Source organism: Mus musculus, chromosome 12, assembly GCF_000001635.26.
Source record: "Mus musculus strain C57BL/6J chromosome 12, GRCm38.p6 C57BL/6J".
Classification (NCBI taxonomy): Eukaryota; Metazoa; Chordata; class Mammalia; order Rodentia; family Muridae; genus Mus; species Mus musculus.
In genome coordinates, this window is record NC_000078.6 from 8077121 (window position 1) to 8100987 (window position 23867).

The window sequence follows — 23867 nt, forward strand, 5'->3', positions numbered from 1 at the left end:
GAAGCTATTATAAGGATCGAGAGGATGAGGAAGGTCCTTCCCCAACTAAATGTGAAGTTTTTTAACTAAATAGGGTGTGATGGGTTGCTATGAGGGAACAGAATATGTGGAGGTTGGTTCAGGAAGGGGCTATTTTTAGAACTGAAACACTTCAGAGGGAGGGAGAAAGCCTTATGACCATCAAGATAATGGATCTGAGTAGCCAGACTCCAAAATAAACTTATTAAAGGAGCAAGTGTAAAAGGAGATCTGAGGCAAGGACATGCCTGCCAACTACAAAGCCAGGACAGCACCATGCTTAGTGTAGACTACGGCAGCTGCGGGAAGGATGCTCTCATCTTAAAGTTCAAAATATGTAATCCAAAGTTTCAAGGAAAAAGGCCTTTGATCCCATGGCCGCCTGACAGCTCATGGCCTGCTACTGTAGCTGGTGTTGCAACCACCTTTGCATCCTAGCAGAAGTGGGGGAAATCACCCTGTGAAGAAACCACAGCAAAAAGAAACTGCTGGAGCTGGCCATCCGTCAAGGGCAAGCCTTGGTCCCAGGGCCCCACACTTGGCATCTTAAGCTGTCATGGAAGAGAAAGTGTGAGAATGCAGATGCCAGCAGAGACAGGAGCATCTCTCACCACCTAGGAATCAGAATGGGCTACTTGGTGGGTGGGGATCACAAAGTGTATGGCAGCCACAAAGACTGCCACTTCATGGCTCTGGAGTGAGAGTTCATCAATGTGGGGACACATGCATGAGTGTACATATGGGCATACACATATGAGAACCTACACATGAATCATCGGTGCTTTGTGCCTGTCTGGCTCCCAGCAGCAAAGTTGGGAACATGGGGTGCAGCCATAGAGAAGCAGGGGGTGGGGGGAGGCATCCTAATGCCATAGTGGCACCTCAATAGTAACTCCAGACTTCTGTCCTCACTTCCATCATCAGAGTTCCTTGCATACACATGGTCTATTCCCATTCAGTCCAATTTATCTCCACACTACAAGTAGTTACAAGCCTGCAAAACAGCGCCTACAGAGGCATGACAAGTACCATAAATGTTTCAAGCATGAGGCTCAGGGGACTAGCAAGCTGGAGAGTGTGTGGCCATCAAACACACTCAAGCTCAGATTTGTAATAAACACCATGCTGACAAAATAAAGCATACCACATGTATGCATACCACATGTATGCTCCGCAGGCTGTGAGCTCAGCAGGGTGGTTAAGGTGGATAGCAAGGTTCAGAAGAGTAGAGCGGGAACCATGGATTCATAGCACAACAGTTAATAACTTCAAAATTCTCTGGGAAGAGGAGGGGAGTGTGTGTACCTTCACAACCATCTCAGGAAGGCAGTACTATTGTGGGTTTTTAGGTAAAGAAGGGCAAGCATAAAGATGTTCGAGAGCTTCTCCAACTTTGTGCAAATAAGAAGTACCAGTTGAACTTGAGCTACTACTAAAACAGGCTGCTTGTGAATTCAAAAGCTACAGGGGACTCTGCTATGCAAGGGCATGGTTAACAATGGCCCTGATGTGTCTCCACAAAGTAGTCTAGAAGCCCTAACACATGCTCAGGGATGTTGCATCCCTCCAGAAAATGGATCCCTGGGAAGAACTTCTCTTCTCTCCTTACAGGGCTTGCTTGGTAGATTATCTGAATAACAACTCTGTTCCTTGTTTTTCTCCTACACATAGACACTGGTGACTAACAAAAGCCAATGCCTTTCTGATTTTAGAGCCAAGATTTTGACCTGACTTTGGTTAAGTCCCTAAGTCATGATGTCACTTCTTGGAGTAGGATTAGACTGAAGGAGACAATCACTTGGGTTCCTCTGGGCCTACAAACCCTAGTGGAAAAAGTAGCAAGACTTGACTCTGAGAGTTTGAGTTGTTATAACAAAATATATAAGGTAGATGACTTAAACAACAAATATTTATCACAGTTCTGAAGCTGCCAACAGATTCTTTGTCTGGTAAGGCTGTAACAACGCTCTTCCTGGTTTGTAGATTGTAAGCTTCCTATCTTCATAGTGATGGAACGGTAGGAGGACTCTAGTCTTTTCTTCTTCCCATCATGAGGCCTCACCTCCATGACTTCATCTAAACCTACTTACCTCCAAATACCATGATAGTGGAGAAATGGAGCCTCACCATTTGAACTCTGGGAAAATACATTCAGTCTGAAGCAGCGCTGATGAAGGAGCATAGCCCTCCAGCTGTTGGACAAGGCATCTTGAAGCAGCACTCCATGTTTATCACACCCTCACAGCACACCCTGCCTCTCCCTTCCTTTCTCTCTGACCACCTGCTTGCTGCCTAAAGGCTTGTATTGTAATCCTGGGGAACCTCAATGCTCTCTTCCAAGTCTCCATTCCCAGACCATTGCGTAGCCTGAGCCTTCACACCCATTCTTTAGAGAGAGTGAAGACTTTGAGTATAAGCCAGAGGGTAACTGGAAACCCTTTGCTCCTGTAGTTCCCAGATTCATCCTCTGAGGACCTGCAGATTCTAGCTTGTTAGTGTACTCATTTGCTAAAAGCCAAATCAGTATCTTGAACCCAAGAAACACTGACTCTTTTTTGGTACTTGGAGTTCCAGGGTGTGAAACTGTAAGTTGATCTCATTCATCCTCCTGCACCAGAGAGAGAGTGTGTGCTAAGAAATTAGAGAAGCCGCTTTCCAAAGCACACAGCTGGCCCTGGATATCTTCCCAGCTCTGCTGGACAAGGAAGGGTGAGCCATTCCACAAGGACCATAACCAAAGGGTTACAGCCTGAGGGATTCTGTAGCCCTGGGTCCCTGTCAGTCCCAGGTGTAGGTACCTGGACTAGACACTAGTGCCTGGTGGTACTCAGTCTCTCTAATGAACATAATCGGGACCATGCTACAGCCAAAAGTTGTTGAAGTGATCAGAGAGCCAGGTGTACACTGCTCTTCAAGAGGCTTCTTCAACCGGATGACTACAATTACTTCTTATGAATCTAGGGATTGGCTAGGCTCATTCAGACAGTACTCCTTCAAGTTCCCACAGTTAAGCAGTAACTGGGGCAGGAAATGTCCTGAAAATTCCCTTCCTCACTGTCCAGTTGTTAAAGGACCTGGGACCTCTACTTGTGGCTGTCCCTAGCACCTCTAACATCCCCTCTATGTGTGAAGCAGACTTCCTTCCTTTAGTCTGTATTAAGGTTATATTCTGTGATGGGAATATATAAAAGTAAAAAGACTTAGGTAATGCTGTCCCCTATCACCTACTAAGGTCTCACTCAGGAAATTGTGCTTCAAAACTGAGAAGAACTGCAGAACCTTGGGAGCTGGAAAAGGAAAAGGAGGGATGGACTAAATCCACTTCAGTACAGAGAGAGTGGTCCTGGGGATGATTCATACCGGCGTACACTTGATAGTGTTGGTGCCAGCTTTGGAGCTGTGATTCTTCCCAAGTCTCTGCAAACAAGGTGCTTAATTTGTTTGTGTTTGTTCTGTTCTGTCATGATACCAAACTAGAGAGCATTGGGTGATGAAAGTAGTGTTTGGAGCTCAGAATAGAAATGGAAGGGAGGAGAAATATCCAGGATGAATGAACTTCCCCTCCTGATAAACATTTGTTCATCCCATAGGAGCTTGAAATTGATCTTTAGAGAGGCTGAACAGACAAGCCACTCTGCATTTGAGACACAGGGTAGAAAGCTAGAGCTGGCATCCTTTGACAGTATAGGATTCATACATTTCTAAAAAATTAGAAGGTATTGAGAGCCACCCTAGGAGGGCAAACTAAGCTCACCTGAGAATATCAAAGCACACAAGCTGCCCCTAGGTGAGAGGCAAGCCAAGGTCATATGGAACTGGAGTTAGAGTTTAGCAAATGCTCCATGAAGAGCACAGTGAGGAGGGGAGGAAGTCATCTGCCTTCACTAGGCTCCAACCATTGTAAGGGCTGCGATTTGCAAAGAATGATACCCCAGATTCAAATAGTGTACAACAGCAAAGAGTGTTGATTTAGCAGAGAACTTGCCTGCAGGGATCTACCACACATCAGGATGGAAGACAGAAGTGTGAACTTGGCAGGGTCAATTTAACGCCTGTTAGTACCAGTAGGAGTGGGTGACTTTCATCTTTCTTACCCTTGATTGGTTGGTTCTATCTCCAAGGATATAAGTGCCTTTGTGATTGGTTAAGGCTCTGGGGGATTTGGGTGCCCTTTAATGATTAGCTACACTGGGCTCAATCGAGGTGGTGGAGCAGCTTCCTGATTGGCAGGCTGCCTGTGAGGGGTGGGTTTTCTGGAATTGACTTGTTTCTGACTTTTCCAGTTCTGTGAAATAGAAACTTAGGCCTAGTCTCCCTAACTGCCAGTTTGCAGACTATCATGAAGTCAGCCTGGCTCTGGCCAGCTCTGTCCTCTCATGATGTGCTTGAAATCAGACTTGATTTCTGCTCAAATAGAAGTAATCCTAAAACAGAGAATCCAGTACCCACCATGTGTTAACCACTGTGCTAAGTAGTCCCTGTGCACGTTTCCCTTAGTTCTCTTAAGATCCCAGCAAGTGGTTCTTAGCGTCATCTGGGGGAAACTGGAGCTCAGAAACAAGAAGCATTTCATAACCGACAATCAAGTCATGGAGCCAAACAACAGTTACCTAGTCCATGCCATGGCAGGTCACAATGACCCCGTGGTTCTGGTACTTCTTCTCCAGAGTAAACAAGGCTAAATGTGGTTGCTAACTTGACTCTACCTGGAATCAACAAAGACCTCAAGCTGCTGGCCACTCTTGCGAGAGATTGTCTTCTTCTTCTTCTTCTTCTTCTTCTTCTTCTTCTTCTTCTTCTTCTTCTTCTTCTTCTTCTTTGTTTGTTTTTCTTGTTTTTTGTTTTTTTGAGACAGGGTTTCTCTGTGTAGCCCTGGCTGTCCTGGAACTCACTCTGTAGACCAGGCTGGCCTCGAACTCAGAAATCTGCCTGCCTCTGCCTCCCAAGTGCTGGTATTAAAGGCATGCGCCACCACCACCCGGTGAGATGGGAAAATGCATCCAAAATCTGTGCTATACCTTCTGTAGAAGCCACAAAAAAATATGTGAGAGGAAGAAGCCTTTGTATTTGGCCTGCTCATCCTCTCTCTAGCTAGCAAATTCATCTCCTCTGATGCTGGGGCTGGATTCCAATGGAGCCTGAAAAACAGCAGCTCTCTAAGACTCTAGCTCTCCACTTGGACTATAGCACCAGATTGGAATTGGTGAGACATCCAATCTCAAGGACTAAACAACTACTAGATTCTTATAAACCACTCTAATAAATCATATATCATTCATATATATATATGCCTCATGTATTCAGTCTATCAATTTCATCCCTTAAGAGAACCATGACTAATATACTGAGTGACTTAGGGCCAAACACAGCTGGTGAGTGTAGAGTTTAAGCTCTTTCCACTGTTTCAAGGGTTCTTCTTTGGATGGGAGAAGGAAGAGTTGTGGTGGCGGAGGTGGTCTTCAACTCCAGCTGAACTAGTGCGGTGCTTAGAAGGGAATGGGAAGGGACTATAAAACAGAGCTCAGCATCCCTCCCTCCCAAAGTGGAGGAGAAAGGAGGTCCTTAGGAGGAGTGAAGGAAGGGCAGCATGGGGAGCAGGGCTAACCATGCGCCATGACCAGTTTTCACTTTAAAAAGAAAATCACCTTGCCATTGTCTACAATTATGTACCCAGAAGAGGGAGGAGGGCAGGTACTCCTAAGAGCTAAACACCTGCTCTCCTCACCCTTTTCCTCCATCTGGCACATGTCTCCTGTTCCCAAGGCTGTTTTAAAAGAGAGTCTTCCTAGCTAGCTGGGTCCAAAGAAAACATTCATTTGATTACAAAAAGAGGAGCATCTGCTCGCCTGGATTTGTGGGAGAGCCCATAATCCCTGCATTTTACCCCCTATTAGCCTTCTTCTCCAGGAAAGAAATGTCCTGCTCTTTAAAGTTGAGGCCATAAAACTGTGACAGCTCTCCTGCAAACAGAGCTGAGTCCGGAACATGAAACAGCTCTTCAGATAAAATATACAACTCAGGTGTAGGAGTGGAGAGCCAGGGGTCTTAAAACTCAATCAGTCGCCAGTAACGTTTTGCTTGATGGATCTAGCCCGGCAGTTCTCTACTGTAGAGCATCACTGATTCCAACATTTTGGACATATTTCCCATTAGCCCTTTATTTGAAAATTTTATGCTTCCCCTCATAAAAACTTGCAGCAGATTAATGTGCTTGGGATGTTTATTTGTAAGTACAGCTGGTCTCCCTTCAAGTTGTTTTCATTGTTGAGTTGCCTGAGTGTACCCTTGTGGAGCAGCAAAAGGGTGGTTCTGTAGCCTGGCAACCAGTATCATGTCAGAGAGACAAGGAGGCTGTGTGAGGGTGGGGGTGGACAGGGTGGGTGGTGGTGGAGAGAATGCTGGATGGTCTCTGAGGCTTACCATGCAGAAAGGTATTTAAAGCTTCCTTTTGCGGGTCCTACCATCCATGTTAGGAGTGAGATGTGCCCCTGAAGAGCCTCTGCATTCGCCTGAGGGACTTACCCTGTGAGTTCTTCTCTTCAGGAGGGAACTATCCTGGCTTCACTCAGGAGGGAGCTCTTCTTTGAGCTGAAAAGGAGAATTGAGTTCTAACCAGGGTTTTCAGTACTAGTCTCATGTCAAATAAACAAATGTCTCTTCTTTTTATTAGATATTTGGTAATCGAAAGAAAATCTAACTCTGTTCCATTCTTTCCTCTAACTACAATTTCCATTACTTTTATACTAAAGATGAACAATCTCATTAAATTTAAGACTAGGTCTTCATCAGGTTTGTATGTGTATACACTCACAGCCATGTGGACAGGTGTGTGTGTGTGTGTGTGTGTGTGTGTGTGTGTGTGTGTGTGAGAGAGAGAGAGAGAGAGAGAGAGAGAGAGAGAGAGAGAGAGAGAGAAAATTTATTTTTTTATTAAATTTATCTATTCACTTTACTTTCAAGTATGCACCCCCCTCCCAATAGGCAGATCTCTCCCCACTCCACCCTCCCCTTCTCCTTTGGGAAGGGGGAACCCCACTCCAGGTATCATACTCCCCATTAGCCTCCTCTCATGGCACATAGAGTAGTTGTAGGACTAGGCACATCCTCTTCCACTGAGGCCATCTAGGAGAACAGGATCCACAGGCACAACGGCAACAGATTCAAGGACAACCCCTGTGCCTGTTGTTGGGGGACCCACAGGAAGACCAAGCCGCTCATCTGCTACATATGTGCAGGGGGCCTAGGTCCAGCCCATGCTCGCTCTTTGGCTAGTGATTCAATCTATTGAAGCCCCTGAAGGTCCAGGTTAGTTGATTCAGTTGGTCTTCCTGTGGAGTCCTTGTCCTCTCCATGTCCCTCAATCCTTCCCCCAACTCTTCCATAAGACTCCCCACGCTTCATCTAATGTTTGGCTGTATCTCTTTCCGAAATTGGCTGCTGGGTGGAACCTCTCAGAGGACAGTCATTCTAGGCTCCTGTCTGCAACCATAACAGAGTAACATTAATAGTGTCAGGGATTGGTTCTTGCCCTTGGAAGAGGTCTCAATTGGGGCAATCAATGGTTGGCCATTCCCGCAGACTCTGCTCTATCTTTGTCCCTGCACATCTTGTAGTCGGGACACAATTTGGGTTGAAGGTTTTGCGAGTAGGTTGCTATCCACTGGGAGTCCTGCCCGGCTTCAGGAAGTGGCCACTTGAGTATCCATACCCCTCCACTGGTACTAGAAGTCTCAGCTAGAGTCGTCCCCATACGCCACCTGGGGTCTCCCCCATCCCAGGACTCTGGCACTTTCTAGAAATTGCCACCTGTTTCTTCTACCCCATCACTGATATTTAGTTGGCCTCTGTTATCTAGAGACAACACACTACCCTTTGATTATGAGAAAGCTTTCTGTTGGGCTCTCAAATCTCTTAGCAGTGCTACTACTGCACTTCTGGGACCACACACCTGTTTGTTTGTGAGATTTGAGAGTTGGAACTGGTTTGAAAGTTAAATTTTCTGCCTCTTACCTGAATTGATGCCTTCTTGGTCAGTAAGACCACTACTTAGTGGTGTTTGTCAAACATGACAGCCACTTAGCAGTTTCTTTTGTTTCTCCTAAAAGAACGTATTGGAGCTGGGAAGATGGCTCAGTTGGAAAATGCTTGCCTTCTAAACAGGAAGACCTGAGTCTGGGTGTCTAGAAACTGGGTATAGTACTGGGAGAGTAGAGACAGGAAGATGGCTTGAACTAACTGGCCAATCAATCTAGTAAAATCAATGAGCTCTGGGTACAGGGAGAGATCTCATCTCCAAAAACAAACAAACAAACAAAAAACAAAAACAAAAACAAAAACAAGATTGATTTGTGAGGCCATCTGATGTCAACCTCTGGTCTACACACACACACACACACACACACACACACATGCACGCATGCATGTACACACATGTGCACACACACACATGTACATACATACATGTCATTAAGTAGTATCCCCATCAGTCAGATATTTTTGGGGGGGGGGGGTTCAAGACAGGGTTTCTCTGTATAGCCCTGGCTGTCCTGGCACTCACTTTTAGACCAGGCTGGCCTTGAACTCAGAAATCCACCTGCCTCTGCCTCCCGAGTGCTGGGATTAAAGGCGAGCGCCACCACGCCCAGCTTCAGATATCTTTCTAATTGCACAGACATTATCTGAAATTGAAGATATAGAAACTAAAGGAAGGAGACTCTTCTACACAAAGTGACCATGAATTGAAATTTATCTTTCTCTTGATCTCAAAATGGTTGAGTGAAACCCAATAGCATGAGGGAATATGATTCAGTGATTGAACATTTAAAACCACCTGTACAGGTTATGGTGCGATAAATGCCCCCTCCCTTTCGTTATTCTCCATAAGGCTTGATTCCCCCTTCCTTTGTCATTGGTGCTTAAAGTTCCTCTGGGTGTCAAGAAATTCTGGCAAGACTCTAAAATCCGATAGATCAAAAGGAAGTGTCTTAGGTAGCTTTTATTGCTGTGAAGAGATACCATGACCATTGCAATACTTAAAGGAAAACATTTAACTTGGATCTGACTTACAGTTGCAGAGGTTTAGCCCATTATCATCATGATGAGAAACATGGCAGTATGCAAGCAGACATGGTGCTGGAGAAAGAACTGAGAGTCTACATCCCGATCCACAGACAGCAGAAGGAAAACTGAAACACACTAGGTGTGACCTGACCATATGAGACCTCAAAACCCACCCACCCCCATGACACACTTCCTCCAACAAGGCCACACCTACTCCAACAAAGCCACCTCCTAATAGTACGCACACACACACACACACACACACTCCATATGTTTAAACCTTCACAGGAAGTAAGACTAAAGACAATTGTTGCCATTTAAGAATTTCTAGTCACTTAAAGAGAAAATATGCACAGTTGTTGGCATAAATGATTTATTTAAAATACTGAAGATAGTAGCAAAAACTAAGACACCCCATTTTATCTGCTAGACAGAAGACTGGCATAGCAAGCAGCTAGGAGCAGGGTCATATCACACTTCGAAGTACAAAATGAGTCAAGTCAGTACTACATTGTTCAGAAGATGCCCTGGTAGATATACAACCTTTTCTCCATCTGATTCCACCCAAGTATTTAGGCTCCTGTGTCCAAAGCTAATCAAGCTAATGGAGTGTAATTGCTTAAAACGGGAAGGCCACTAGACCAATAGTCATGGCATACACCTCTAATCTAAGCACTCAGGAAAGAAAGCAAGTAGATCTCTGAGTTTCAGGCTAGCCAGAGCTGTATAGTGAGACGTGTGTGTGTGTGTGTGTGTGTGTGTGTGTGTGTGTGTGTGACAGAGAGAGACAGAGAGAGATAGAGAGAGAGACAGAGAGAGAGAGAGACAGAGACAGAGAGATCCTTGAGTCCAGCATTCCTGGCAAAACAAAGGAGACATTAGGCCATCAAGGAAGTGTCAGCTGTGGCTTCCAATTCACAGACATGACTCCCAAGAAAGAGACTGTCTGAGAAATGAAGGAGAGTAGAGAGGCAAAGTGTGGGCAGTAGGAAAATAGAAATGTGAGAATTCTTTGTTCATCTCTCAGTGACATAGTTGCAGAGAAGAAGCATGGGTCCACTGTGTCAAACTATCTGGCTCTGCAAAAGATTTGGTAGATGGCAAAAGACCTATGCTTCACGTGGTGCCAGGCTCCATACCTAAGAAACAGTCACAACCATCTAAAAGGATGACTTTTTCTCGCCTAGCATGTACCATGTTCACACCGGCAGCACTCTCAGAGTCCTGGGCTCTGACTTCAAGTGAAATGAATCCAGGAAGACTCCTTCCAGATGTACAACCCAAAGCCTGGCTCCTCCCCTCTAAGAAGAAAGTGCCTCACCTGGGGTGGTTTGAATAGGAAAGGTCCCCATAGACTATTATGTGTGAATGCCTGGCCCTTAGCAGTGGGGAGGGGGTACTATTAGGAGGTATGGCCTGGTTAGAGGAAATTTGTCACTCTGGTGGTAGGCTTTGAGATGTTATAGCTCAAATTAGGCCTAGTATGACAATTTCTTCCTGTTGCCTGTGGATATAGAACTCCCAGCTCTTTCTCCAGCACTGTATCTATCTGCATGCCACCATGCTTCCCACCATGGTGATAATGGACTAAACCTCTGAAACTATAAACCAACCCCAATTAAATGTTCTCCTTTATACAGGTCATGATCTTCAGCAATAGAAACCCTAAGACAATACCACCTCTCCCTCCTACCTCCACCTACCTCTAGTGGTAGAAAGTTTCACTGTCTTCTACCTGGCTCCAAATCATAACCTACAGAGTAAAAAGAGATCTCTACAGGTGAGCAAAAACCCAACCCTCCATTCTCAGATAAGGACGAGCCTTCTTCCAGGCTGTTTGTTAATCTTGATTGCCAACATATTTACATTTAACAGTCTAGGAGATTAATGAGACCCACCTCTGAGGGTGTCTGTTTCCAGAAAGGTTCAATAAGGAAGGACACACCCTGACTGGGTGGATCATCTCAGGGGCTAACAATACAGTTGGAATTAAAGTGGAGAAAAGAAGGAACCTGCTCTCTCTCTCTCTCTCTCTCTCTCTCTCTCTCTCTCTCTCTCTCCACCCTCTCCTCCTCTCCCCCTCCTCCTCCCCCTCCTCCTCCCCCTCCCCCTCTCCCCCGCCTCCTCCCCTCCCGTTCCCCCTCTCCCTCTCCCTCTCCTTCCCCTCCTGGCCGCCCCACTGTGATAGACTTAAACTTCTAATACTGTGAGACAAATTCCTTCTCCTTTAAGCTGTTCATGGTGGCATCTGTCAGAGCAACAGAAGTCACTAATACACTGGGACTCAGAGTAAGAAATGCTTCCTGGAAACAAAATGTCCTCCCTTCCAAGGCCACAAACTCCCTTTGTTTTAATTGCTGTCGTAATATTGTTGAGTGTATGTGCATCCACCACTAGTAAAGTCCCAGAGGCTCAGAAGAGGAGGATATGCACATGGGTGCACATAGGTACACACAGGTACACACGCATTTACACACACACACACACACACACACACACACACACACACACACACACACACACATTACTCAGTTAAGTGTATCCTGATAGCAGCTATACTCCTCTAACTTCTCCAGGAGAATTGATTTTCTTGCTGAGTAGGGCTAGTTATTTTCCCACAAAGGAATCCAATAGCCAATGGAGGTTCTCCAGGAATGATGAGATAGATATTTATTTGGGGGTGGGGGAGCATAAAGAATAGATATTACAGCAGGAATTCTCAAAGAAAGCAGGCTTCAGACAGATCCTGAGATCAGATATATCCTGCATGATCCATTTAGGCCAGGTCCTAGAGCTCCCACAATTCCCAGGGGTTCTAAGCATAGGTTGGGGCCTAAGACCAAGAAGAAGGAAAGAATGAAGTATGTCCTCTTAGAGCTTGACAAACGCTGTGGACTCCTTAGAAGTGACCTAGCAGTGCTTTGTCCTACAGTCCCTGTCCTGGAGAAAGCCCAGTCTCCCAAGGAATACAGCCATAATATCCCTGCACCTAGAAGCAGTTCCTTACCCAGATACAGCTTCCCCTGCCTCAAACACCAGAGTGTGCTCATAAACTTTGCTCTGCTCTGCCCATTTTTGCTCAAATTCTGTGTAGTCAGCTTCACAAAGGCACTTTGTGGCACAATTTAACAAGACTGTCAGATTTTAGCTTAGTTATTTTCTTTTTTCCAAAACTTCTTAGGCACCCATTATGCTGTTTCTTTGAGGATGTTCAGACCATCCAATTTATCCTTCCATTCCACAGACTTTTCTTTAATTATCAGGGATATACAGCAATTAATGGAATATGAAGAACAATGTTGTCTCGGAGGAGGGGGGCCACAACAAGATCGTTAATGAGAACTTTGTAAAAGTCACATGTTAGGCAAGCTGAAAGGGGCATGATGATCCTTACCAGGCCCCCAGTCCCTGGAATCCGAATCACAAGGGCTCACACCCTTTGCTGACATACACACCCTGCCCACAGGAGGCTGAGGAGAAAAGGAAGCACCAATTCCTAGGAACCCTGGGAAAACTGCCACACAGCCCTCACTGGAGTTGTTTCTCAACTGCCTGACAGAGGATTCCAGAGCTGGCAAGAGGCAGGGCACCTCTGATTTCCTTCCATCCTTCCATTCTACAACCCATTGGTCTTGCTGTATCCAGGGATTCCCTGAAGAACATAAGGGATACTTTGGGATTTCAACTCCACAGTCCTTTTAAGTGGGTTCCATGGGGTCTGGGCAACCGAAAGGACCAACAGCACTTCCTTCTCAGGTTCTGGGTTGCAAAAGGTGAAGAGAACCATACGAATTCTACAGTTCATGTTTCACTTTAGATTAGAAGAAAAACCGCAGAAAAATAAGCCGTGTCAATCATCCCTGCTGTGTAAACAAGTGGTTAATAAGTCATGAGACAGTTTGCACTTTTTTTTTTTTTTCCTGGAATGGCCAGTGACAATGCGCCAAAGCCAAACCTTCTCTTTCATAGCTATTTGAAAAAAAGAACAAGGAAAGCTTTTGTGTCCCCTCTGGGAGCTGCAATAGCCAGTCCCTAGCTCCCTGAACAGCCTAGCTGGGTAATAAGCCTGTGGCTGGGCATCCTAGAGCTGGCTCTGGAGTCCAGCAACTGCCTGCAGTAGGCTGGGGTAAAGGCCCAAGAGTCCTGGCTCCCCTAAGGCTTCTTAGGGGAGTCCTTAGAGGCAGGACTAGAGTTGCCTCTTGAGAGTGTTATCAGCTCAGAAGGCACCTCTGTGATGAGAAAAAGGCAGGCTTATCATCACTGGGGTGAAACGGCACCTTGGCAGGAAGTCAAAGTCTTGTGAAAATTAGAAAAAGGTGCCTGTGCCTCCAGATCATTTGTCTCCAAACCTCATCTGTCAAGGTCAATGATTTGGGCTTTGCAGACAATGAGAGCCCTCTCACAGCGACTCAATGTTCTGTTATAACAGAAAGCAAAGGCAGCCACAAACAGGAAACGGGATAACATGTTCCAAAACGACTTTAGTCTGTAGAGATAGTAGACCTGGGCATAACATGTTCCAAAATGACTTTAGTCTGTAGAGATAGTAGACCTGGGCATAACATGTTCCAAAATGACTTTAGTCTGTAGAGATAGTAGACCTGGGCATAACATGTTCCAAAATGACTTTATTTAATCTATAGAGATAGTAGACCTGGGCATAACATGTTCCAAAACGGCTTTAATCTATAGAGATAGTAGACCTGGGCATAACATGTTCCAAAACGGCTTTAATCTGTAGAGATAGTAGACCTGATTTGACTCATGAACCATAGGTTGCCTGCCCCTGCTTTGAAAAGATGCAGTTCATAGCCAGGGCTGGCACATGGAACAAAGGCGAATGGCCATCCTTCCTTACCCTTAGACTGATCCCACAGCCCTATCGATGGTGGCGGTCCTGCCCTCAAACGCCCAGAGTGCCAGTGACTACAAAGGACAGTTCTTTGGGCCTGGGATGGAAACCCCAGGGATCCTCAGCATCCTTTATGCATAATTTGTTTTCAGTTGTTGTTCTGACTCTCCAGTCCTGGAGTTGTGCCATCAGAAGGCCAGTCCTACAAACTGAAAGCCATCTCCCATGCCACTGAGTAAGCCCAAACTTGTAAACTGCACTAAGCCCAGGTTGTAAGCCAGACTCCTGTTACTTGAGAGTCAAGGAGAAGGTCTGTGAAGACAGGAAATCCAGGGGAGCCAAATCCCAGCGCTTCTGAGATGAGAAAAGCCATCTGTCTCCTGGGGCCTTTTCTTTTGGGCAAGATGCCTATTAACCAACAAATGATTAATTGGAGGGGAAGATGAAGAAAGAACAGTTATTTCTGGACATTTTTCAATTTTTCCCCATAAACAGTCATCCAATTATAATTAAAATACAGTGGTGGTTTCACACAAACCATAAACAATCCATGATCTTGCATTACAAGCAAACTCAATGGGAAGTGCATTTCTTGCTGCACCAAGCAGCTGCAGCCACAGTAGGACCCAGGAATGCTGGTCTGATGTTAAGTGGAATGCTCTGTTACATTACTCACCTTTGCCTTGATCTTCGTAAATATCAAAACCTTACCACCCCACACTCTTGACATTTCTTCCTGACATCTAATGAGACCACATTTTGCTGGAAGGTCACATGTCATTTATAACTCTAACAGAGACATATCATTTTAATGAAGCTCCTAATTCACGCTGAGTAACAAAATTGCGCAAATATCACAACACACGTGCTGGCCTGGAGGCAGCCAAGGCCCTGGGTTTAGCTGAGCCCTTGTGGGATCACACTTAAAATATAAAAGACAACTGAGGGAGGCTGGCATTCCTGCATCAGTAGCAGATGCTGGACAATGTCATTCTAAATTCAATTATCCAGAAGAAAGTATGATTCATGTGAATATATTTTACAAGTTCATATAATTTATCATCCTTTGTTTTTCTTTATGAATAACATATTTTTCCCTCAGTTCAAAAAAACACATGAGAGGGTTGGATGGATGGGAGAGAGACCAAGAGTCATATACTCGTTCTTCAGTTGAACAGAAGGGTATATAAATTCTTCTCTCCCTGGCAGCTTGGCCAGGGTTAGAGGCTGGATGAAGGGCAGGTACTGAGAATGTGCATGGCAAATCATGGATGACAGACACCGTCCCAGCATACCAGGAGAGAGAAAGAGACAGACAGCAGCTCTAGAAGTCAGTGACTGGTGGAGGACCCCAAGCCCTGGCAACAGAATACAAAGCATTGGCTTTCTTGAGCAAAAGCAAAAGCTACCCAGATATCAGCCAGAATCAGACCAGTTCAGTGGATAGGAGCCTACATGCAAAACTGAATGTACAATGTGAAAGGTGTAACACTCTTACTTGTCTAGAAAAAGTGGAACCCTCTGAGGACACTTATTGCATTCAGCCATCATCTTAAAACTTAACTCCTCTGGCAGAGCGCAAAGTTTGCCCAGAGATCTCTATAAAGACCAAGAGAGCTCCATTTCTATCTGCTGCCATGCCTTTGCTCCACCACCATGGACTCTAATCCTCTCAAAGCATAAGACAATTAAATACTATTTTTTTACAAGTTTCCTTGGTCATATTGTTTTATCACAGCAATAGAAAAGTAACTAAGACAGAATTTGGTACTAGGGACGGGGCTATTGCTGTGAATAACCTGAACATATGACTTTCAGGAAGAAGTGGAAGAGTTTGATACTTTGGGCTATAAATGTAGTTGGATGCCATAAACAGTGTGTTTTGCATCATCCAAGTAGAGTATTGAAAGACAGTAAAACTAAGATCAGTCTGAACTACAGAGTCCCAGCTCAAGAGTTCTTGGGGAAAATAATATTACCATCTGGACTGGAGCCATAATTGTGATGTTTTGGCTGCTTTCTGCCCTTGTCCTAAGAATTTGCCTAAGCCTAAATTTTTTAAATAATGGACTAATTTGTTCACTGGAGGAGATTTCAAGACAATTAATATTTACTCTGTTGTGTGGCTACCCTCTCTGCCTCCTGCTTTGTGGATCAAGATTTGAGCTCTCAGCTGTTCGTGCTGCCATGCCTTTCTTAGCTCCGCCATGATAGACTCTAACCCTCTGTAACAGTAAGCCCAATTGAATGCTTTCTTTTATAAGTTGCCTTGGTTCTGGTGTTTTATCACAGTGTCAGAGAAGTAATAAGACAGTTTCTGACAGTAGTGCATCGTGTGGGATCACTCCTCTCTTGCCAGGACACACAGGGAAGACATTTCCCACTGGTCTCTCTAGTACACCCAACACTACAAATTAGGAATTCTAAAAGGTAAATTCAGGTGCCCTCAGGGCCCTGTTGTACATATGCAAATATAAAATGTTGTCAGTTCCTTTTACCAATAAAGAAGTGAGAAAATAGAAGAGGGAACTCTGGGGAGAAGCAGAGAGTGACCCATCCTAGCAGATAAGGCCCATCTGTGAAGGGGAAAAAGGATAAAGAGACATGAGCAGAAGGCATTTCAGACAGAGCCTTATCCACACTGACGAGAACAAACTGTTCTCTCTAAAATGAAATGTCTTCTATCCCACCTGATCTTCTTCAATATAAAGTTCAGATTTTCCTACAACTTTGAATCTCTTTGATGAGCAGGATATAGTAGAGTTGGCCTAAGGCCAACTCCTCTACAGCTTTTGGAACAGAGGTTCGTAGGGTATTCTCTGTGGAAAATCGATTAACATTGTGAGAAGCCTGGTTAGCAGTGTGGGTACTTCCTTTAACATCTCCACTAAACTCCCAGGTGATGGTCAGCCAATGAGCTATCATAAAGCCAGCAGGTGACTTCAGTCCTCATATATATCAACCCCCAGAAGGGAAACATCTAGCTAAACCTAGTCAACTCACAGAGCTTGGGGAAATAAATATACTGTCTCAGTGTGATTTTCTGCATCTAAAAAGATAACATAATTGGTGATATTCAAAATATAGGGTATGGTGTAGGACATTGACTAACAAGAATGAGTCTTGCCTGGATATGGGGTTGGAGCAGCGATCTCAGGGACCACTGGATTTGCCAGATGTTAATCTTCTAGTCTATTCATTGTAAAGAGACCCTGCAATTGCTAGAAGGGTAGCCAAGTTAGCAGAAGGTACTCAGAGAAAGTGTAGCCAGTATGTCAGTATTTTAGCAACCGTTAAAAATGTACTCATAATAACCAGCTGGATATGATCATTGTCTAGCTCCCACTTCTACACATAAACACAAGCACGCACGCGCGTGCGCGTGCACACACACACACACAGAGAGAGAGAGAGAGAGAGAGAGAGAGAGAGAACCTTCATATTTGTGGGGTTATGTCACATGTGAAAGAGCAGCCTGCAACTAGTCCCAGATTATGTTACAAGATGCCACTCCAATAATACATGAGCCTCACTAATAATACTCAATACTTCCTCTATTTTGGCACCCATTTCTAACCATGATTGCACTTGATTTTTTACAATGATCTTGAAAAGTAGATGTTATTGGCCTTTAAAGGTGGGGAAAATCTGAAGTTCAGAGACTTCAAAAGGGGATGAAGTCCTACAGCAGTCAAAAAAGCTCGCCCTGGAGTCATGAGAGTGGGAGAGCTGGCCCTACCACTATTCTGCCTGGCCACAGAGGTGTTTACCCCAACCCCCACCCTGCACCACCTGAGGCAATTAAAAGAACTGGCCACCAGTCATGAGAGTGAGAGAGCTGGCCTTACCCCTTTCCAACTACAGCACTTGGGAAAGCAAGCCCTGCTCCTCACCTGCACAGCACAGTACAGCTGGCCCTGATGGTGGGGATGCAGGTGAGTCTGTCCCCCTGCCCCGCTGGCATAGGTGAGATAGAGCTGGCTAAGCACAATTCACCAGCCATGAGCTAGAGAGACCCTGTGGTGTGTGTGGGGGGGGGGGGCAGGGGGTGATACCTTCCAAGGTAGTTGTGAGAGCTGTCGGCCCTGAAGCCATGAGAGCCAGAGAACGAGCCCTGGCTCCCACCAGCTCAGTGCTTGGGAGACTGGGCTTCCATCTCCCAGTGGGCAGCCTAGTAGAGCTGGTTCTGAAGTGTGTGTGCAATTACAGGAGGGAAGGGTTGATTTCATCTCTCAGATTACAGTTCACCACCCAGAGAAACCAGGACAGGAACCTGACGGCGGGAACCATAGCAGAGACCATGAAAGAATGCTGCTTACTATCTTGCTCCTCACAGCTTGCTCAGGCTGCTTTCATATAGTTTCCAGAACAAACAGCCCATAGATGGCACTACCCATAGTGAGATAGATCATTCCACACAAATTATAAATCAATAAAATACTCCACAGACCACTGTGCCCACAGGCCACTGTGTTGGGAGCATTTTCTCAAATGAAGTCCCCTCTTCCCAAATAACTCTGGCTTGTGTCGAGCTGTTATAAAACTAGTCTGCACATCTCTCATGAGCTCATATGTTTCAACACTTGATTCCCAACTGTTGATAGTTTGAGGAGATTGTAGAATCATTTGGACATAGGACCCAGCTGGCAAATATAGGGCTATATAACTTTGCTATAGGCAAAGTTTCTCTTCCACTGAACTTTATATTTTCCCTTTAGTTGAGATGTGAGCAAGCTTCTCACACACTCATGGCCATATACAAGGTCCACTCTCACCCTCATAAACACCACTATGCCTTCCCTGCCATGAAATTATGAACTAAAATAAATCTCTTCTTTCCTAAGTTATTACCATCATGTAGAGAAAAGTGGCTAATACAGATGGGGCATTCTGAATTTCAACAAGATATGCAGGCTAACTCTGAATCAACCCAGAACCACCACAAAGGAAGTCACTAATCAGGGCACACACTGCAGTATTTAGGAGTCCAGAGCCCTGTCCTGACCTAGTCCAAACACAGCCTTAAGAGGTGATGAATCTCTCCAGAGATGGTGTGGTTTCCAATAAAGCATTCCAGAATCTTAAACTGGCTTCAAAGGAATGTGGATCTGTTCATTCCCTCTCGGCTGGTTCCCAGCCAGGGCACCTTATTCTTATTAAGTTGGAGATGCCTTGGACATTAAGCTTGAAAAATGCACGAAGAATTCTGACACAGATGGAGAATGGTGTGGTGGTGCAGAAAACCCTGCTGTTGGCTCTCTCTAAAAGATCCTTCAGACAAGCAATGTAACTACCCTTCTTCTGACACTCTCTAACTTAGAAACAGAAGTAAGGATTTTTTTTTCTATCACAACTTTCTCCATACCTATGAAACTAAAGACACAGAGTGGGAGCCGAAGCCTTAGTTGCTCAAGGGAAAGGATAACGTGATCAACAGCATAATCAAATGTGAGAGATTCCCCAGGCAGAGACCAGTGTCACAATGGGGTACCACAGGAAAGCAGCCTGAAGCAAGAATTCAGCTGCAGAATTTGAAAAGACAAAGTTGGGGTGATTAGATACAATTGAACAAGAACATGGACAAATTCCTGAAGATGTGCCAACACTGTCTGGCTCTCCATCCTCAATTATGTGTACATAGGATGCAGATACAAAAGAAGAACACCTGGACCACTAAAGGAGGAACAGTATCCACTTAGCCATGGCTGGCCTGGATATGAGCAGGTTCCCAGCAGGATGGTTAACTTGGGTGATAAACTTATCCACTCAATTAAAAGCCTTAAGATAAAGAAGACTAGACATCCCCAATGAAGAGGATAGTATGCCTCCAGAATGTCTTTGAGCTACGGCTACAGTGTTTGCTCTTCTCTCAGCCTCCAGCCTATTGACTAACCCTGCCTTTGAACCTGTCATATTCCACAAACACATTCATCAAAATTAATAAATGTTCAGATATACAGAGAGACAGAGAAAACGGTAGAGGTGGAAGGATATGTACTCTTTATATTGGTTTGTTTCTTCCTCCTGAAGAACCTTGGATTCTACATATCTACCTCACCGGGATATGTCTCTTTTATTGGAAGACAAAGAACTATCCTTGCTAAAAAGAACCTCAAGACAATAAACTACAATGCCCCATCTAAATCCCAAGGCCCTCAGCAAGGGCTCTACTCACTCATTAAGAGGCTCAGTGCCTCCAAGATAGATCTTTTCACTTTTGAACAGCTACAAACCATCCTTTGTTCTATTGAACCCAACTTGAAATTCATAAATAAGTTTTGATGTGAGGCTACTGTCCACAAATCTGGCTACCAGAAGGGAATTCTACCACCAATCTTCTCATGTGTCCATCTTTCTACCTGAAAATTTACCTGTATGAATGCAACTATGTCTCTTCTTTCTTTTAATCTCCAAGAAAAAAATGTACTCACTCCTTTCCAGCGACTTTTACTCTTAGTCCAGTCTTCCCTTTCCCATTCAGGTCTAAACTCTTTTGCTTTCTTCTTATTCCTCATTCACACCACCCAGCTTGGCTGACTCTGGCTGTGACATCAAGGGCTCTGCTTTCTATGTGGAGCCTTCTAAAATTTCCAGATTCTATGGAAATCCTCTCCCATGAAGCCTCGTGGCTTCTGATGTTTATCTCTCCTATATATCCCTCCTCTTAAAAGTAAATATTCATATGTTTCCCTCCTTTCTGATATTACAAATTCCAAGATTCTAAAGGATGCCTTTTATTGATTGTTGCATCTGTTAAAGACTCTAACTCCTGGCACAGAATACATGCTCAGTAAGTGTTCACTAAACCAAACCTTACACTTTTCTCCTTCCTACTATGTATCGTCTGCATTCATTCTTGTGTATGAAGAATTGTCCAAGAAAGTGAAATGAGTAAGACAGATGAGACTCCTAGCCCTCAAAACACTTGATGAAGCTCAGGGGCAAAAAAAATACATGATGCAGAATGTAAATTTTCAGTGGTAATAAATGCTAACAGGAAAGCAGAGTGAGATCGGTGTGATAGAGAGAGACCTGCAATGACTACGACATACACACATCAGGGAAGACTTCTCTCATTTTTTATTAGATATTTTCTTTATTTACATTTCAAATGTTATCCCCTTTCTTAGTTTCCCCTCTGAAAATCCCCTACCCCCTTCCCCTTCCCCTGCTCCCCAACCCACCCACTCCCATTCCTGATCCTGGCATTCCCCTATACTGGGGCATAGAGCCTTCACAGGACCAAAGGCCTCTCCTCCCATTGATCACCAACTAGGCCATCCTCTGCTACAAATATAGCTAGAGCCACAAGTTCCACCATGTGTTTTCTTTGATTGGTGGTATAGTTCCAAGGAGCTCTGAGTGTACTGGTTAGTTCATATTGATGTTCCTTCTAGGGGGCTCCAGACTGCTTCAGCTCTCTGGGTATTTCTCTGCCTCCTTCACTAGGAACCTTGTGCTCCATCCAATGGATGACTGTGAGCATCCACTCCTGTATTTGCCAAGCACTGGCAGAGCCTCGCAGGAGACAGCTATATCAGGCTCCTGTCAGCAGGCTCTTGTTGGCATCTGCCTAGTGTCTGGGTTTGGTGGTTGTTTATGGGATGGATCCCCAAGTGGGACAGTCTCTGGATGATCATTCCTTCAGGCTCTGCTCTGAACTTTGTCTCTGTAACTGCTTCCATGGGTATTTTGTTCCCCATTCTAAGAAGGAACGAAGTATCCACACTTTGGAGGGAAGACTTCTCTTGAAAAGATTGTACTTGAGCAGGCACATGAATAGTAAGAGCAGCAGCAGAAGTAATATGTTTCCAGGCAGAGCAAAGAGCATCCGAAAAGGCCTTGCATGAGAAACCAGCATAGCGACTTAGAAGAGAAAGGTTTCTGTGGCCAAAGGACAGTGAAAAAGAAATTAGTACAGAGGTTGGGAGGTGACTGTTAGGTAAAAACTCCTGCTTTTAATTGTCAGTTTTAATTGTCAACCTGATACAACCTAGAATCTTCTGGGGAAAGAGTCACAAATAAAGAATTATATAGATTTGTGTATATGCCAGTGGGGGATTGTCTTGATTGTTACGTGGTGTAGAAAGACCATTCGGGTGACATCAATCCATGTGCTAGTGCCTGAAATGTGTGGGAGTGAAGAAAACTGGCTGAGCAAAAGCAAACAAACAAGCTGGCCAGAGGTGGATTTTCTCCCTCTGCTCCTAGCAGTGGGTGTGGTATGACAAGTGGCTCTGCTCCTGGCAGGGGGTGTGGTATGATAAGTGGCTCTGCTCCTGGCAGGGGGTGTGGTATGACAAGTGGCTCTGCTCCTAGCAGTGGGTGTGGTATGACAAGTGGCTTGAGTTCCTGCCTTATTTCTACAGAATGATGATCTGTGACCTGGATGTAACCATGTCATATAAACCCTTTTCTCCCCAAAGTTGCTTTTGGTCAGGGTAAAGTGAAACTAAGACACTGGGCAAGAACAAGGACCTGATTTTCAGTGCCCACAAGCTATGTTAGGCATGACCTTGCATATCTGTTACCCTATTGCTGTAGGGGAGTGGAGACAGGGGTGCTTGCTGGTACCATCTTAGCTCTAACTCTAGAAGTTTCCTAGCACCTTACACTCAACTTGTATAAGCTAAATTTCACACACACAGACACACACACACACACCAACCTGGCAATTCTCCTGTAGAGTAATAGTGTCATTTGTCTGATTCCCCAGGCTATTAACTTAAAAGCCAAAGGTGACTGATATCTCTGTGTGTTTGTCTCCTCTCCCTCTCCTCTATCTAATTATCTATCTATCCCTCTAATTCAATTCAGTTATCCTGATATCTTCCTAATGGGCCTCTGATGGTTAATATATTCACAGAATGGGGTGGGGTGGGGAAAAGGTTCCCCAGGCGGCCTAGGTGAGCTTCAAGGAACATTAACAGAGTATTGTGCCCTCTGGGGCAGTTGGCCTAGGACATCAGCACCTTGGAGAGCTCCAGCTCTGACCTCTGCTGGGGAGTTGACCAGAGAGTCCTGAATTCTTCTGAGAGTGGAAGGAAAGAAAAAGCGGAGCCACTTGACACTGAGCCCCATCATTAGCCAAATACCCAAACCAGTGATTTCAGAACCTCAAAGCTCTATGTGGCTCATGTCAGCACAGCCTCTGCTTAGGTGGTCCTGAGTCAGGGCCAAACCAGTTTAACACCAGGGACTGGCACTCCCCAGGATTCTGAGCCCAGACCTCACAAAGTTCATCAGTTTTCATGATCTCAGCCACCTGCAAAACATGCCCCAGCTGTCCTGGCTTCTGTTGTCTGTGAGGTTGAGCCTCATTTTTGTTATACTACTTGTGAATACTCAGCCTTATTCTGGCCATCCCACAGGAGGAACAGGGAAGCAAGAACTCCAGGGACACGAGGCTGAAGCCAGCCTCTAAACCTTCATCACTTTGCCTTTGGACATATGCCAGCATGTGGTCATATGCCCATGGACCTCTGATGAGATGAAGATATTGAGTACTTGTCAGCAACTGTTTTCATTCCAGTTGGACCAAAGTCCCAAGACTGGAATAATCTTATTGCCTGAAGTTCCAAGTCTCCAAGTAGAGACTGGTTATGTCTTTTACTCAGACATTAACTCACATTCCCTTGTCTCCTTCCTCCTGAGTAGCCTGTACCCCTTGGACTCCTCCTGACTCTGCCCTGCTGTATCCCTGCTGCTGAGTGATCGTGGTCTAATTGACTACAGGGCCTTGCACAGTTCCCAGTGCCCTCTCTAGTTCTCACGTAGAGGTGTAATTAGGGATTTTTCATAAAAATGAGAGAGCTGTGCACTTGACCCTACATGGTTTGTCTCAATACAAAGAACTTCTGCTGCAGGTGACTTTTTTATGATTTCTTCAAAACTGCCATCAAAAATCTGGGGTGACAGCTAAGTTGTTTAAGTGCTT

The 23867-nt window shown here is 44.9% G+C and overlaps 1 long non-coding RNA gene across 1 annotated transcript in view; it reads right to left on the reverse strand.

The window, feature by feature from the left end:
• Gm33037 overlaps positions 1–23867 on the reverse strand; it is a 165202-nt gene that overhangs the window by 34189 nt on the left and 107146 nt on the right. Inside the window, exon 2 of the long non-coding RNA XR_381233.4 lies at positions 6541–6606. This is a non-coding gene — a long non-coding RNA (predicted gene, 33037). The remainder of the gene's footprint in view (positions 1–6540; positions 6607–23867) is intronic.